Source organism: Coptis chinensis, chromosome 3, assembly GCF_015680905.1.
Source record: "Coptis chinensis isolate HL-2020 chromosome 3, ASM1568090v1, whole genome shotgun sequence".
Classification (NCBI taxonomy): Eukaryota; Viridiplantae; Streptophyta; class Magnoliopsida; order Ranunculales; family Ranunculaceae; genus Coptis; species Coptis chinensis.
In genome coordinates, this window is record NC_141458.1 from 24287658 (window position 1) to 24302440 (window position 14783).

Genomic DNA, 14783 nt, shown 5'->3' on the forward strand with positions numbered 1-14783 from the left:
CTGCACGGCCAACATCTTAGTGAGTAATAATTTAAGCATTTGAGAATTGAGAGAGGCTTTTGTGGTGCTGCCTCTGTTATAAAGATAGAGGTCATTGAAATATCTTTGGTTGCTGTTATGTACATATACAAGTATAATTACGCCTATTATATAAGACTAGAAACTCCGCTTTCTATTTTTTTTTTTTCCATTTCTTGGTCTATAACGCCATTATTTATTTTGTGTTATTTTGTTTGATTTTTAAGAAATTAACTACCCTTAATTAGCGAAAGAATTCCAATTAATATGGTTTTAGGGGGAGAATCAAATTACCTCCGAGGTGAGAATCCAAATTTTGTTAGAATTCTAATTCTTAGCAGTTATTTGCAACTAAACACATGAGAATAAGAAAACTTACTGTAGATGTTGTGTTTACTGGACAACGACCTGATGATCTGGAGAATTGGGAATGGCTGCACTCTTCTTAGGATAAGAGTTGCCTACGTATCAAGTTTCTTGGGCTAAACTTGAATCAAGTCTTACATAGTTCATCTCACTCTATTTATAAATGTGTGAGTTGACTTTCCATATTTGTTTTGGACCGTTCTGAAGTGTAGATCCACCTTGTGTGCTATCTTGATGATTCGTCATTAATGTGCTGTTGCAAAGTTAATGTTTTCTTGATTGTGGCGTTGATTGAGTTCCGAGATTGCGCTAGTTAATATCCTTCTATAAATGGCTGCTTCGGACGACCTGGGTGTTGGGTCGTTGGATACGGTCTGATGGTGCTGGACGACCTGTTATGTGGACACGTGTACTGTAGTGTGGAATGGATGGTACTTACACAGCCCCTTTTATTTTTTATTTGTTCTTTGGACAGCTGTTGTATGGAGAAAGAACGGTTAAAAAGTAAAGTTTTGAAAGCAGGTGTCTAACAACTGTTTTGTTTTGAATTTAGGTTTTGGGGAATGTGCGAGAACTGTTTGGGCTGGATTCGTGGTCTCGAAATTACGGCGATTTGTGGGCGAGTAATGATGTAGGTTTTGGGAACACGAAACGTTTTTGTGTTCTCGAGGTTTAGGGCAGTTGAGGGGTTTTTGACCTTGAGATTTCGCTTGCTCAGTTCTCATTCTAGACAAAGAGAAAAAAACCAAGAGCGAAAGAAAAAAGAAAAGAGATAAACAAAGAAAAAAAAACTTTTTCCTTCTTCGGTATTAGGTCCGTCTTTTGATCTTGCAAATCTTTCTCTTTCGTTAATTTTAGATCTCGTAATGTCTACTACCAGTGATAGCTTGAGTGGTGAGGTGGAAGTTGATGAATGGAGAGAGAGAATGGTTAGTGTGAAGAAGTTGAGGAGAGGGTGTGTAGTGGTGAGAAGGCTTCATTGTTGGAGACGGTGGATGTGAGGAAGCCTAAGTTAGAGGATTGCTATGCAGTGTTGAGGGAGAAGTTTGGTTGGGTGGAGTCCGACCTGGTCATGTACGACTTAAGGGGTGAGAGGAATTTGTTTCATAGTGACTACGTTCCTTAGGATAGAGGAGCAGTTGTTTGCTATGGACAGTTGAAGGCTGGATGAGGTTGCTTTTTTCCCGTCTTACTATAGAGGTGCTGAACTTTTGGGAAAGCCCCTTGTTAGTTCGTGGGGAACAGCTGGAGGATTCTCCATGTGTTGGATTTGTTGAATGACAAGGGCTATAACATTTGTTTATCGGATGTGATGGAGCACTTTGTTGTGAGGAGGTCGGGTGCTATGAATTTTGGTTTTCATGTCTTTAAGGGGAAGTCTCCTGTTATCGTGGGGGTGAGTAAGGAGGACTGGAGTCGTAGGCCATTGTTGGCTGCGGGTAGATATTGTCCTCCTGGTTTGGAGATTGAAAATCAGACAATAAAGTTGCTTGGTAGGTTGTTGGTTTTTGGTCGTAATGTGTGTATGGTATATCATAATTTGGACGTTCTGATTTATTTGGTTTGTTTTGGCAGAGATCAATATTCGTTTTTGTACAAAGGCCGGTGTTATTGAAAGGTTTGCTTGTTTGAGCTTGGAGGAGAAACAAGCGTTGTTGGGGGAGGTTGCGCATTATTTTAAGAGGTGCGGAGGAGAGAAGATCAACCGTAAGAGGTTGGAGCAAAAGGTGAGGGCTAGCAAAGTTGCGGTTGTTATCTGATTCTAGCTCGAAATCTGCCATGGAGAGGGAGAGCCAAAAGAAAGCACCTTTTCTGAAGGGAAAAGGGCTGGAGGTGCTTTGGTGATAGCCGTTCTGGGGCGGCTAGGTCGGCTTGAGGATCTGCTGAACACCGTCCTGGGGCGGTGAGGACGGCTAGAAGGGTGACGCAATCCAGACGCTCTGAGTTGGGTGACGCAAATCGTTTGTCATCACAACATTCTGAGTTGGGTGACGCAAATCGTTTGGGGTCCCATCGTTCTGAGCTTGGGGATGTGGCACGCTCTCCATCCAACCGCTTCTCCTCTGGTGATGCAGATCGTTCTGCGTCCACTTGCTTCTCTTACCGAGATCTTTGGTCTTTGGAAGTCTTTGGTGGGGGGAGGGTGATGCTCCCACTTCGTTATGGAAGCCTAATCTAAAAAGGTGTTCTGAAGTGGTTGAGTCGGAGGGGGCTAAGAGGGCCCGAACTGAGTCTGAGGAACAACCTAGTACTGGTGAGGGTCGTACATCTTCAGGTCGGGTTCATCTGAAGAAAATGAACCTGATTGATTTGGCTGCTGATAATGGGGTGGCTGAGGCCCGTGGAAAGAAGAAAGTTAATGAGGTTGAGCCTGTTGCTGAACAGTGCAAGGGGTCAGGAAGTACGGACCCAAGTAAGAAGAGTGAAAATGTTGTTCTGGATAGGCTGGTTATGTATGAAGACCCTATTAGTGGGCTGAAGAAGTTTGTGGAGAATAGTGACTGTAGCTTTAAGTCCAAGTTGGTTGGTGGGGCGTTGCTAGAGTTGGTGCTTGGGCTTCGTCTTGTTCCTAGGTGTATGCCCTGATTCGTTCCTTTTGGGGGAACTTCTGATTGATGTGATTAGGTTTTGAGTGGCCATTATATTCGAGTCTAACTTAAACCCTTTGTGAGGTCTTAAGTTGACTTGGGGTCCTTTTGGGGGTCCCCTGGATTGTATTTGTTTGATAATTGGCCATTGAGTGGCAATTACAGTTGAATCATACTTAACCCTGGTGTTGGTGTTAAGTTGATTTAGGGTCCTTTTGGGGGACCTTGTTTGAATTTATTGAAATTTAACCACTGTGTGGTTGTAGTTGAGTCGTTGTAGACTCCGCCTTTGATGTACGACCTGACATTATGATGACGTAGGTCGGGTTCTTGATGAGATGCATTGTACTTATGTAATGCAAAAATGACATCAGTACTTGAAATGTTGATGAAACTTTATTTCTATCGACTGATGTATTTGGAGAGCGAAAAAGAAAAACTTATTGATAAAATCGCTTTAGAAGAGCTGTATTCCAAGGTCGAGGAAGCATATCGTCGAGCTGAGTTTTGATCCAGTATGTGCCATATCCAACAACTTTGTCAACAATGTAGAGGCCTTCCCATGTTGGGTCGAGTTTGGCTAGAGCTAGTGTCTTTTTGAGGACTAGGTCTCCAGCTTGAAAAGATCTTGGGACGACCTTCTTGTTGTAAGATCGTTGGATTGTTTGGTGTTACCGAGCTAGGGATATTGCGGCTGTTTCTCTTCGTTTCTCTAGGAGATCAACTTCTTTTGCCAAGATGTTGTCATTGTCTCCTGACTCGACTATGTCAGAACGTGTGGTAGTGAGTGTGAGTTCTTATGGTATTACTGCTTCTATTCCGAAGCAAGTGTGAATGGAAACTCATTGGTGCTGGCTCCAGCTGTTGTTCTGTATGCCCATAGTATATTCTCGAGCTGCTCTGGCTATTAGCTTTTCTTGCTTTCCAACTTCTTTTGGAGGTTTTCTTTGATTGCTTTGTTTGTGGCCTCTGCTTGGCCATTGCTTTGTGCATATCTAGGTGTAGAAAATGCTTGAGTGATGTGCCATTTTTTTAGAAAAGCCTTGACTTGTGTGCCCGCAAATTGGGTTCCGTTGTCCATGACAAGGGTGTGGAGTATACCAAATCTTGTGATGATATTGGTCCATATGAAGTTGATGACGTTGACTTCCTTGACTTGGACTAGTGGGATTGCTTCAACCCATTTAGTGAAGTAATCTGTGGCTGCTAGGACATATTTGAGACCTGTTTTCTTTTGTGGGATGAACGGTCCTATGATGTCTAGCCCCCACATGTAGAAAGGCCATGGGCTGACTATGTTGATCAATTCCCTAGCTGGACTTAGGTGGTTGTGACCAAATGTTTGACATTGGAGGCATTTAAAAAGATACCTTTTTTCCTCTATATGCATGCCTGGCCATCCTTGGGCTATTGTTTTATGTGCCAGAGATCGTGTGCCTACATGGTTGCCGCATTCACCTTTATGGATTTCGTCGAAAATGAGATGGCCTTCGCGTGGAGTTATGCACCTTAGGTGGCAGATTTGCGGAATAATCGTCCGTTGATTACTGTGTATCTTGGGGATCGGAATTGTATTGCACGAGCATTCTTTGTTTCTGATGGGAGTTCGCCATGTAAGATGAACTTGAGAAATGGGCCTATCCAAGATTGACTGATCTCTTTTGCGGATGAGGGTTGGAAATCGGTGAAATTTATTACACTTTCTTTCTTTACGTAGGTTTGGTCTTTCCAGGATGTCAATGTAGACTGTGGTGGGGCAGACCTCTTGTGTCTTTGAAGCTAAGAAAGCTAGACTGTCTGCATGTCTGTTATCTTCCCTGGGAATGTGCTCCAATGAGAATGTTTTGAACGAGCTGATAAGGTCATTCACAACCTGAGCGTACTTTGCCAAGTTTGCTCCATTTGTGACATATTCTTGGGTAATCTGCTTGACGATTAGCTGAGAATCGCTGTAAGCCTTAAGCTTTGGGACTTGTAACTGTTGTGCCATGCGGAGTCCTGTGATCAATGCTTCGTATTCCGCTTCGTTGTTGGACGTTGTGAAATCGATCTTGATTGATTTTTGTAGATGGCTTCCTTCTGGTGAAGTTAACACAACCCCCAGTCCACTGCCATTGTTGTTGCATGCTCCATCTACGTAGAGGTGTCATGTGTCTGGGGTGGCTTGTTGATGGAGTGAAGTGACTAGCTCGGGCTCCCAGTTGATATCTTCGACGGGAAAATTTGCCAAGAAATCAGCAACAACCTGACCTTTTTGAGTCGTTCTAGGAACGAACTTGATGTGATGCTCTCCGAGTTCTTCAGCCCATTTGACCATGCAGGTTGTTTTATTGTTGGAATTCAATACCTGTTTGATGGGTATATCTGTGATGACCTTGATGTTGTGGGATTGGAAGTAAGGTCGGAACTTCCGAGCTGAGTAGAGTAAAGAAAGCATTGTTTTCTCCATCGGAGAGTAGTGTTTTTCTGAATCTGCCAACGTCTTGCTGGTGAAGTAGACCAGCTTTTCGACTCCATCATGTTCGCGAAAGAGAACTGAGCTGATTGCGAAGTCGGAAGTTGCAAGGTACAGCCTTAGTGTTTCTCCTTCTTCCGGCTTGGACAGGACGAGTGGAGTTGATAAATATGCTTTCAGGTCGTTGAAGGCTTTATGGCACTCGTCTGTCCAAGTGAAAGTTGCTCCCTTTTTGAGTATTTGCAGGAATGGTCTGCACTTGTCAGATGCTCTTGAGATGAATCTATTGAGGGTTAAAACCATGCCAGATAACTTATGGATTTGTTGCTTTGTAGTTGGTTCTAGCATTTCAAGGAGAGCTCGTATTTGTTATGGGTTTGCTTCAATGCGTCTTTGTGAAACGAAGTAACCTAAGAATTTCCCTGATGCTACTCCGAATACACATTTGGCTGGGTTGAGCTTCATCTTGTTTTGGCGAAGTCGTTTGATATATGCTTATTTACTACTACTTAGAGGTTTGAACTCTCTAAATTGATGCAAAAGCACTCAAAGTTCCTTACTCACGATCTTCGTTTCGTAGAGTTGGAATAAGGATTCGAACTAACCTAAAGTTTAGAACAACTACAAATTGGATGTTACAATAAAGGGAACTAAGGAGTAAGGTTATAATATTAATGCTAGGTTTTCCTTCCTACACAAACATTAAGAAAGACATTAAAGTTTGAAAACATGCACTTAATACCAAAATAGAGATTTGAAAGAAAAGGTGGAGAGTTAATCCTCCTCATGTGAAACTATCATTAGTTGTTGATTTGAAAAAGGTTATTTGATCCTTCCTAGACTCATAGACAAGCCCCTAATGGAAGAAAAGATTTGATCCCTAGCATGTATGACTCACTTAAGAGCTCACACATGCTAGCAAGTGGAACTAAGCAATGACTTATCTCTAAGTTCATTGCTTTGATTCCTAACTAGACACTACACCAACTATCATTTTGGGATAGGGTGTAGAGCTAGTTGTTCTTCCTAACAACCTACCAAACCAACAAAAATTGGTTTACCCTCACATGAGTTGGATTAACTCCCCAAAAGGGAAGTTAGCTCATGATCCTTGGGACAAGGATTTATAAACTAAAAACAAAAAAGAGATAGAGAAAGGAAGAAGATAAACAATCAAACTCAATCGATATATTTATTTTCTAGAAGAAAACAAGTGTTTCCTCCATTAAAACTATTACAAGCTTCTTACAAAAACTAAAAACTAACTTCCGATTTTTTTTCACTAAGGAACTAAAATAATGCCATGTGAGGAAAATAAGTCAAGGGAGTAAATGGAGTGTCCCCACCCTTGTCTAATTTCTTCTTCATTTGAGAGAAATCTCATTTCCTCCCACGTGAATCATCAAACCACATTAATTCATTTTATCCACCACATTAAAACAAAGTGACACCTTGCCTTTTTTTTTCACTATTAACACCTAATCTAATTTATTACATGCAAGGTGTCAACTTTGCACCAATAATTTGTTATTTTTGTCTTGACATGCTCCATGATTGATGACTCATCCAATCTTGTGGCCCCGCATAATGGGCCCATAATGTGCCGATGGCGGTCCCAGATTTTGGGTAGTTTTACAACTTCCCGCCTATCGTAGAGTTCATCGCCTGATTGTCCGAAAGCTCTCTTGTCACATTCGAGTCCCGGTTGAGAGGTAGGAGCTTTGGAAGTTTGATGCTTCGCGCGGGTTTGGGAGAATTCATATATACCGTTCCTCGTGCTTTTATTACGGTTTAACCAATATTTCCATGTTTACTGCAAATACCTGCAAAAGTATGAAAACATATTTATTTCATGATTATTAAACACATAATTAACCAAATTTATATGTCTCAATGGGGTTTCATAATACATTTTTGGGTGCTTATCATCGTTCAAAGACTTCTTGTAGGTAGGAGATGTGATCTCCCGCCTTTTCGCTTTTGACCACCATGTCGTCTATGTAGACTTTCATAGTGTCTCCTAGCAAGTCTTTGAACATTTTGGTGACCAATCTTTGGTAGGTCGCACCTGCATTCTTCAAGTCGAATGGTAGGACATTGTAACAGAACGTACCTTGCTCGGTTATGAAGGACATCTTTTCCTGATCTTCTTCTGCAAGCGGTATTTGGTTGTACCCACTGTATGCGTCTATAAATGACAAAAGCTCATGGCCTCAAGTTTGATCTACTAGTATGTCGATCCTTGGTAGGGGGAAGCTGTCTTTTGGGCAGTGCTTGTTGACGTTGGTGAAGTCTATGCAAAGTCGTACCTGACCGTTCTTCTTTGGAACGGATACTATGTTGGCTAGCCAGGTCGGGTACTCTACTTCTCTGATAAATCCAACATTTTTGAGCTTTTCTATCTCTTCGTTGATGGCCTTTTGAAACTTGAGTGCTAATTTCCTAGGTCATTGTTTGATAGGCTTGACAGTTGGATTTACATTTAACTTGTGGCAAGCGACCTAAGGGTCGATTCCTAGCATATCGATATATAACCAAGCAAAAACATCTTTATTAAGAGATAGAAATTTGACAAGTTGCTCCTTAAGCTTGGGGTTTAAATCTGCCCCTACATAGACAAATTTTGGGTCGTCAGTTATGCCCAAATTGACTTTTTCTCCTGGTTCTATTTGAGCTTGTTTTCCTTTGAGCTTGTCTGATGCAGTTGCTGGGGGGCTGGATGTTTGAATATCTTACCTCTTTGGGACGTCTTTGGCTTCAACGACCTGCAGCTTAGGTGAGGTCGTTGTGTTGACCTGATTACATCGGTGAGCTTCCAGTTGGTTGCTTCTGTGCTCCATGATGCCTCTGGGACCGAGAAATCGCAGGACCTGGTGTAGGGTTGATGGAATAGCTTGGATCTTGTGAATCCAACGGCGTCTTAGAATAGCGGTAATGGATGACCTGACATCGATCACACTGAAATGTGTTGAAGTTTTGACCATGTCTTCCTTTTCTCCAATGGAGACTGGCAGGATGACATATCCAATGGCGTCTGTGCGATCTCCATTGAACCCATAAAGCAGTACATTTGATTCTATCATCACTGAGTCTAGCAGGTGCATGTCCTTGTAAGTTTGATAGAAAAGTATATCGCACGAGCTACCTAGATCGATGAGGACTCTTTTGACTGTCTACCCATTGATTTTTACGTGCACTACCAAGGCATCATTGTGGGGTAAGCACACCTTGTCTAGGTCTTTTTCAGTAAATGAAATTGTTGTTGTTGTTTGTGGATTGGTGGGGTTGATCATCTCAGCTTTGTGTGAGAGGTGGTAAATCTCTTGAAGTGCTCCTACTCTTCTGCGCTTCTCCCGACCTGAGGTTTCATTGTTTGAGATGTCTGTAATCATGTTGATTACTTTGTCCTCATCGTGGTCGGAAGAGTGATGTCTCCTGTTGTGCCTCGACCGACCTGGAGATTTAGATCGTCGGGTTGATCTACTATTGCTTCGTTTCTGTTGCTCGCAGGTCGTTCATTGCTGCGGCTCCTACTTCTGTAGCGTTTGGCATCCAGCTTGTGCCTCAGGTCACTTTCTGGCAGGAACTCTTTTAATTTGCCTTCCTCCACTAAGTCTTGGAGGTAGTGCTTCAGGCTCCAACAATCATTGGTGTCGTGATGGTGGAGTTTGTGGAAATGGCAGTATGGACGTTCTGGTATGGTGATTACCTTGTTGATGTTGGGTTTGAAGTATATTGTTGTATATATCTTCTTCAGGATCTGACTCAGCGTCCTGGAGAAGTTGGAGAATTCCCTCTTCATGTACGAAGGCTTGCTGGAGCTAGATCTCTTGTTATTGTTGTTGTTGGTGTTGGTGTTGTTGGCTAAATATTGCTTGCTTCCCTTGGGGTCTTGCTCGTTGCTAACTGCGAGGACCTCTTTGCCTTTGCGCTGGGCCATCCATTCTTCGTACTTTATATACTTGTCGACTATGTGATACAGGTCGGCTGAGATTTCTGGTTTGTTGCGCATGAGGGACCCTGCTAGGTCGGAGTCGTCTAATAGGGCGTTTGTGAACGCAGAAATTGCAAAGCCGCCACCGAAGTCCCGATTCCAAATGAGAGGAGGTCCTTCTTGAAACATCCTAGGAAGACGCGAATCGTTTCGCCATGAGCTTGCTTGAGCTGGAACAAAGAGTCTAGGTCGGCTCGCTTCTTTCTGTTGTAGACGAATTCTACCATGAACGCCTCGACCCGACTTATGTCGGGTTGCCGATCGAATCGGGAGGGAGTGTGTAAAACGGTCCTATTGCTCCGGCCCTTCAAACTAGCCGGAAAAAGTTTGCACTTCGTAGTCGTGATCCGGATGGTCAGTAGAGTGCAAGGATTTGACCGAAGCAAGCTACGTGCTTTGCCCTCGCGAGGGAGGTATCGTCGTCATAACCCGAACTTTGGCTAGATGAACTCTGAAGGAGGCTGCTTGTCTCTGATTTCTGTGGTGAATGGTGATGCCTTGCACGTTTCTAGCATCTTCTGAGTGATCTGGATCGCGCTGGCTCTTTCGTTTGACTTCTCTAATTTTTGGGCGAAGTCTTATAAGCATTGATTGGTGGTGTTGGTGAGGGCTGCAACGGCGTTGTGGTCCACTGCTTCTGTCGTGCCGTTGTTGGCGTTGGAGGTGGCATGGTCGCACATCGTCTGATTCTCTTGTTGTAAAGTGACGAAAACGTCTTGTAGCGTCTTCATTTGTTCTGCCAACATCTAAAGAGAGGAATCCATGGTGGTTTTACCAACCTTCGTGGGATTGAGAAAAGGGTAAATGTGCTTTTCTTAAAGAAACGAACCGGCAGACGGCGCCAATGTAGATGTTGTGTTTACTAGACAATGACCTGATGATCTGGAGAATTGGGAATGGCTACACTCTTCTTGGGATAAGAGTTGCCTACATATCAAGTTTCTCGGGCTAAACTTGAATCAAGCCTTACGTAGTTCATCTCTCTCTATTTATAGATGTGTGAGTTGACTTTCCATATTTGCTTTGGACCGTTATGAAATGTAGATCCACCTTGTGTGCTATCTTGATGATTTGTCATTAATGTGTTGTTACAAAGTTAACATTTCCTTGATTGTGGCGTTGTTGAGCTCCGAGATTGCTCTAGTTGATATCCTTCCATAAATAGTCAGAATCGATGCTTGGACGACACAGGTGTTGGATTCGTTTAGGTGCGGTCCGATGGTCTTTGGGACGACTGTTATGTGGACACATGTACTGTAGTATGGAACGGATGGTACTTACACCCACCAATTTTTGTTAAGATGAGAATTCTCAAAGTTGCCAAACATACTCTAGTGAAACGCTTAGAAACTAAGCACACATTTTCATTCATAAGCATATGTTTGGTGCAAATAGATTTCTTCTGTGTAGGCAGACTTTGTATTATATAAACTAATAATGAAAGAAACACTTCGAAACAATTCCCTAATTGCGTGCAAAAAAAAACACTAAGACCAATTCTAACTCCTATTTCAATGGTTTAAGTTACAACTCACAACAAATATCATTCAGTGAGAATGTAAAAGTTTATTTCAGATTTTTCGTTTGACCATTTTTCAACAATTAATCCTATGTTACTTTGGTAGAATATTAGATTTGTTTTTACCATTTTCCGTAGGGTAGACTGAACAGAAATTTGCTCAAATGCTGAGGAGCAAAATCTTGTCTGCAGGTCCTCTTTGCGTAGTACTCATGTGCTGAAGCTCTAGTAGAATGTATGTCAAAAATCTCCTTGAGTTTCACAATGATGGTAACTGTCGATGTGTTATGGGACGGGTCATCTCCTCTCAAAGATTGTTGCTCTTGCAGCACTTGGCAGCTAGTGAAATAGTATAACTTTTGATGACCAGTCTAGGGATGTCTAACAGCTCATAATTAAATACAAGTTATTTATGTGAGATTGGGTGTCGTATTCGATTTGTAGGGATCAAAATTAGAAGATATTGTATTTAGATGGGATGCCGACTGAGAGTTAGCTATTATATGTTTGTACTTTTTGTAGCGTAAATCTCTCACACTACATTATTATTATTAATTGGGGTTATTTAGACTTTAGTCCTATTTTTTATGGGGTATTTAGGTTTTTGTTCTAAATTTATAGATTATTAGGTTTTAGTCCTACTTCCATCTGTTGACCATTAGTCGTCTCAGTTGACTGTGGTCAAACTATTTAATCTTTTTCTATTTTCTCAAATGACTAGAATATCCTTGGGCATTTGAATTGGGTAGCAGCGAAAATCAATGGGCTTCAAAGAACATTTAAAGCCCAACTTTGAAAATGACAGCCATCATCTTCTTCCCATGTTCATGTTCATGGATTTTCAAACCACCCCATGTTCAATCAATCAATCCCCAACATGAGATCAATGTCGGCAGTTCATGGATTCATTCCTTGTGTTCAATACAATTTATGGATGCCAATCGATCCTAATTCGTCGGTAGTAGGTAGAACTCACCTGCCCAACCATCACCAACAACAGAACTCTGGAACAATATCGGCCTTGGGGTGAAAAATTCGAGCCATAATTCGATCAGCGTGGGGGATGTATCTTCGCAATTAGGCCTTCGGCGTAAACCCAAGCATGTTTATGCTTCATTATTTTTTCCAACACTTTCCCAAATTGCCCTTCCCTTTCAAATCTATTACAGAACTCGACCCTCTTTTCATTCCCCCACCTTTCCCCACCACACCTTTAACCAATTTCATATCTTGATGACCCATTTCTCGTAATTCGATCTGTACTTGTTGTAACTCTTAAGCTAATTTTTTCTTCAAATCTTTTAATTTCCCTTTTGTATAAGCAGTAATGTTAAAAGTAATCAACCCATTGTGTACAAATTCTTTTAAGTGGTGATTCTGAGCTGCTACTGTTGCTGAGGAATCAGATGAGATGGAAATTGATTCAATTTTAGCAATTTGTTGGTGGTAATCAAAATTAGAGTTAGGGTTGTTAAAATTAGGGTTTGGGGTTTGAGTATTTGGTTGTTTTCTTGCATATACTTTTCTTTCTCTCCATAAGAGCATCTTTAGTAGAACAACCAAAAAAACACCAAAATTTTGAACCAAACCAAACACCAAACCAAAAACACCAAAGAACTTTTAGAAAGAACATCAAAAACATCAAATATCCAACGCGGTTTTTGCCAAAACCAAGTTATATAACTTATGAGCGGTTTTAAAACCGCGTTCTTGCTTAAAAACAACTAACGAGGCGAACCATCACGGTTTTGAAAAAAACGCCCCATGTATCAACTAACCAAAATAAACTTTTTTTTTTTTTTTCCCAATCTTTGGCGATTTTGTAAGCCCAATTAGAAGTCCAAGCCCACGCGGTGTTGGCAAAACCGCGTGAGTGATTTGATACAACACCAAACCTGGAACTAAATATTGGTCGATTTGGTGTTTAGTTTGGTGTTTTTTTGGTGTTTTCATCAACATGTAGTTCTCCTGAAGTTGAAAAAACACCAAATTCTTGGTGTTTGATGCTAGGTTGATATCACTGCTAAAGATGCTCTAATGACTCTGCTCTACTTGTTGATAACGCCGATGCCATTCAACTTTCAAAATTCCGGCGATATTCCGATTCGTGATAGAGTTATAAGAAGAAGATGATGGCTATCATTTTCAAAGTTGGGCTTTAAATGTTCTTTGAAGCCCATTGATTTTCGCTGCTACCCAATTCAAATGCCCAAGGGTATTCTAGTCATTTGAGAAAATAGAAAAAAATTAAACAGTTTGACCACGGTCAACTGAGATGACTAATGGTTAACAAATAGAAGTAGAATTAAAACCTAATAATCGATAATTTTAGGACAAAAGCCTAAATACCCCATAAAAAAAATAAGACTAAAGTCTAAATAACCCTATTAATTAATAGAACTAGCATGATGCATGTGCTCCGCACATAATGTTTAGTAGTTGTTATGTGGTGTGGATTGTGGAATAAGTGTGTTGAGTCCATAGTTCGTGATTCCGAACGAAATTCTGGAATTCCGCCCGGAAAAAAATTGAAATTTCAAATATAGAGTCGAAATATCCAAAATTCCGAATGAATTCGAATTCCGAATGTGATAGAGTCGAAATTTAATGGATTTCGGTTTTTGGATTTATCGGAATTCCGAGAATTCCGAAATCCCGAACTATGGTTGAGTCTAAATGACGTAATTGTTTTTATTATTATTTCAAATTTACTTTAACATTTTGATGGGGTGTTTTGTAATTTAATCAATTGGGTATGGGCAATCTCGTCCAAACAAAATAGTTGATGAGACTAAGAGTTATAAAAAAAAATACTGTTGCGATTATTTTAATATTTTGATTGAGTGTTTTATAATTTAATCAACTGGATATGGGCAATTCCATCCAAACAAAATGGTTAAAGTGACCAAGAGTTACATAAAAAAAAAAAAAAAAAAATACTGTTGCAGGACTGTACCTAACAGCGGCGTTCTTTAAAGTATTTTAGATTTTAGATATTGTTTTGCTTTATCCAAAAACAAATGCCATGTGTTATGGGACGTGCTTTAGGAGAGTAAGTGTTTGTTCGTAAGCGTTAATCAGTTGTAAACAAATGCCATGTGTTATGCCATGATTAATTTGTTGGGTTGATTTTCAACCGGCTCAGCTGATTAATTATGAGCTCGATTACTGACGGATTCCATATTGTGTTGGGCAGATAAAAAAAAAACAATTATTACAAATGTGTCATTGGTTTCAAAAAATCCAAAAAAAAAACAAATATTACAAATGTGTTATTAGTTTCAAAAAATTGAATTCGAAAACCCCAAACTTAAACGACCCCGCTAGGTCATTTATTGTGCAAACCCAACGATGTGGCCACACCGTTTGAACTGAGTCCCCAACGATGTGGCCATATCGTTTGGACTAAGTCCCAAACGACTTGACCACATCGTTTGAAATTTAGTCCAAACGGTATGACCACATCGGTCAAGAGGCCAAAAAATATAACTTTATATTTTTTCAAAGTTCAAATCCCAAACGGTGTGGCTATATCGTTGGGGTACAAACGGTGTGGCCATATCGCTGGAGACTTAGTAAAAACGGTGTGGCTATATCGTTGGAGACTTAGTCCAAACGGTATGGCCACACCGTTTGGGATTTGAATTTTGAAAAAATATAAAATTCTGTTTCTTAGCCTCTTGACCGGTGTGGGTATATCGTTTGGACTCAATCCAAACGGTATGGCCACACCGTTTGGGATTTGAATTTTGAAAAAATATAAAATTCTGTTTCTTGGCCTCTTGACCGGTGTGGGTATATCGTTTGGACTCAGTCCAAACGGTATAGCTACATCATTGGGTT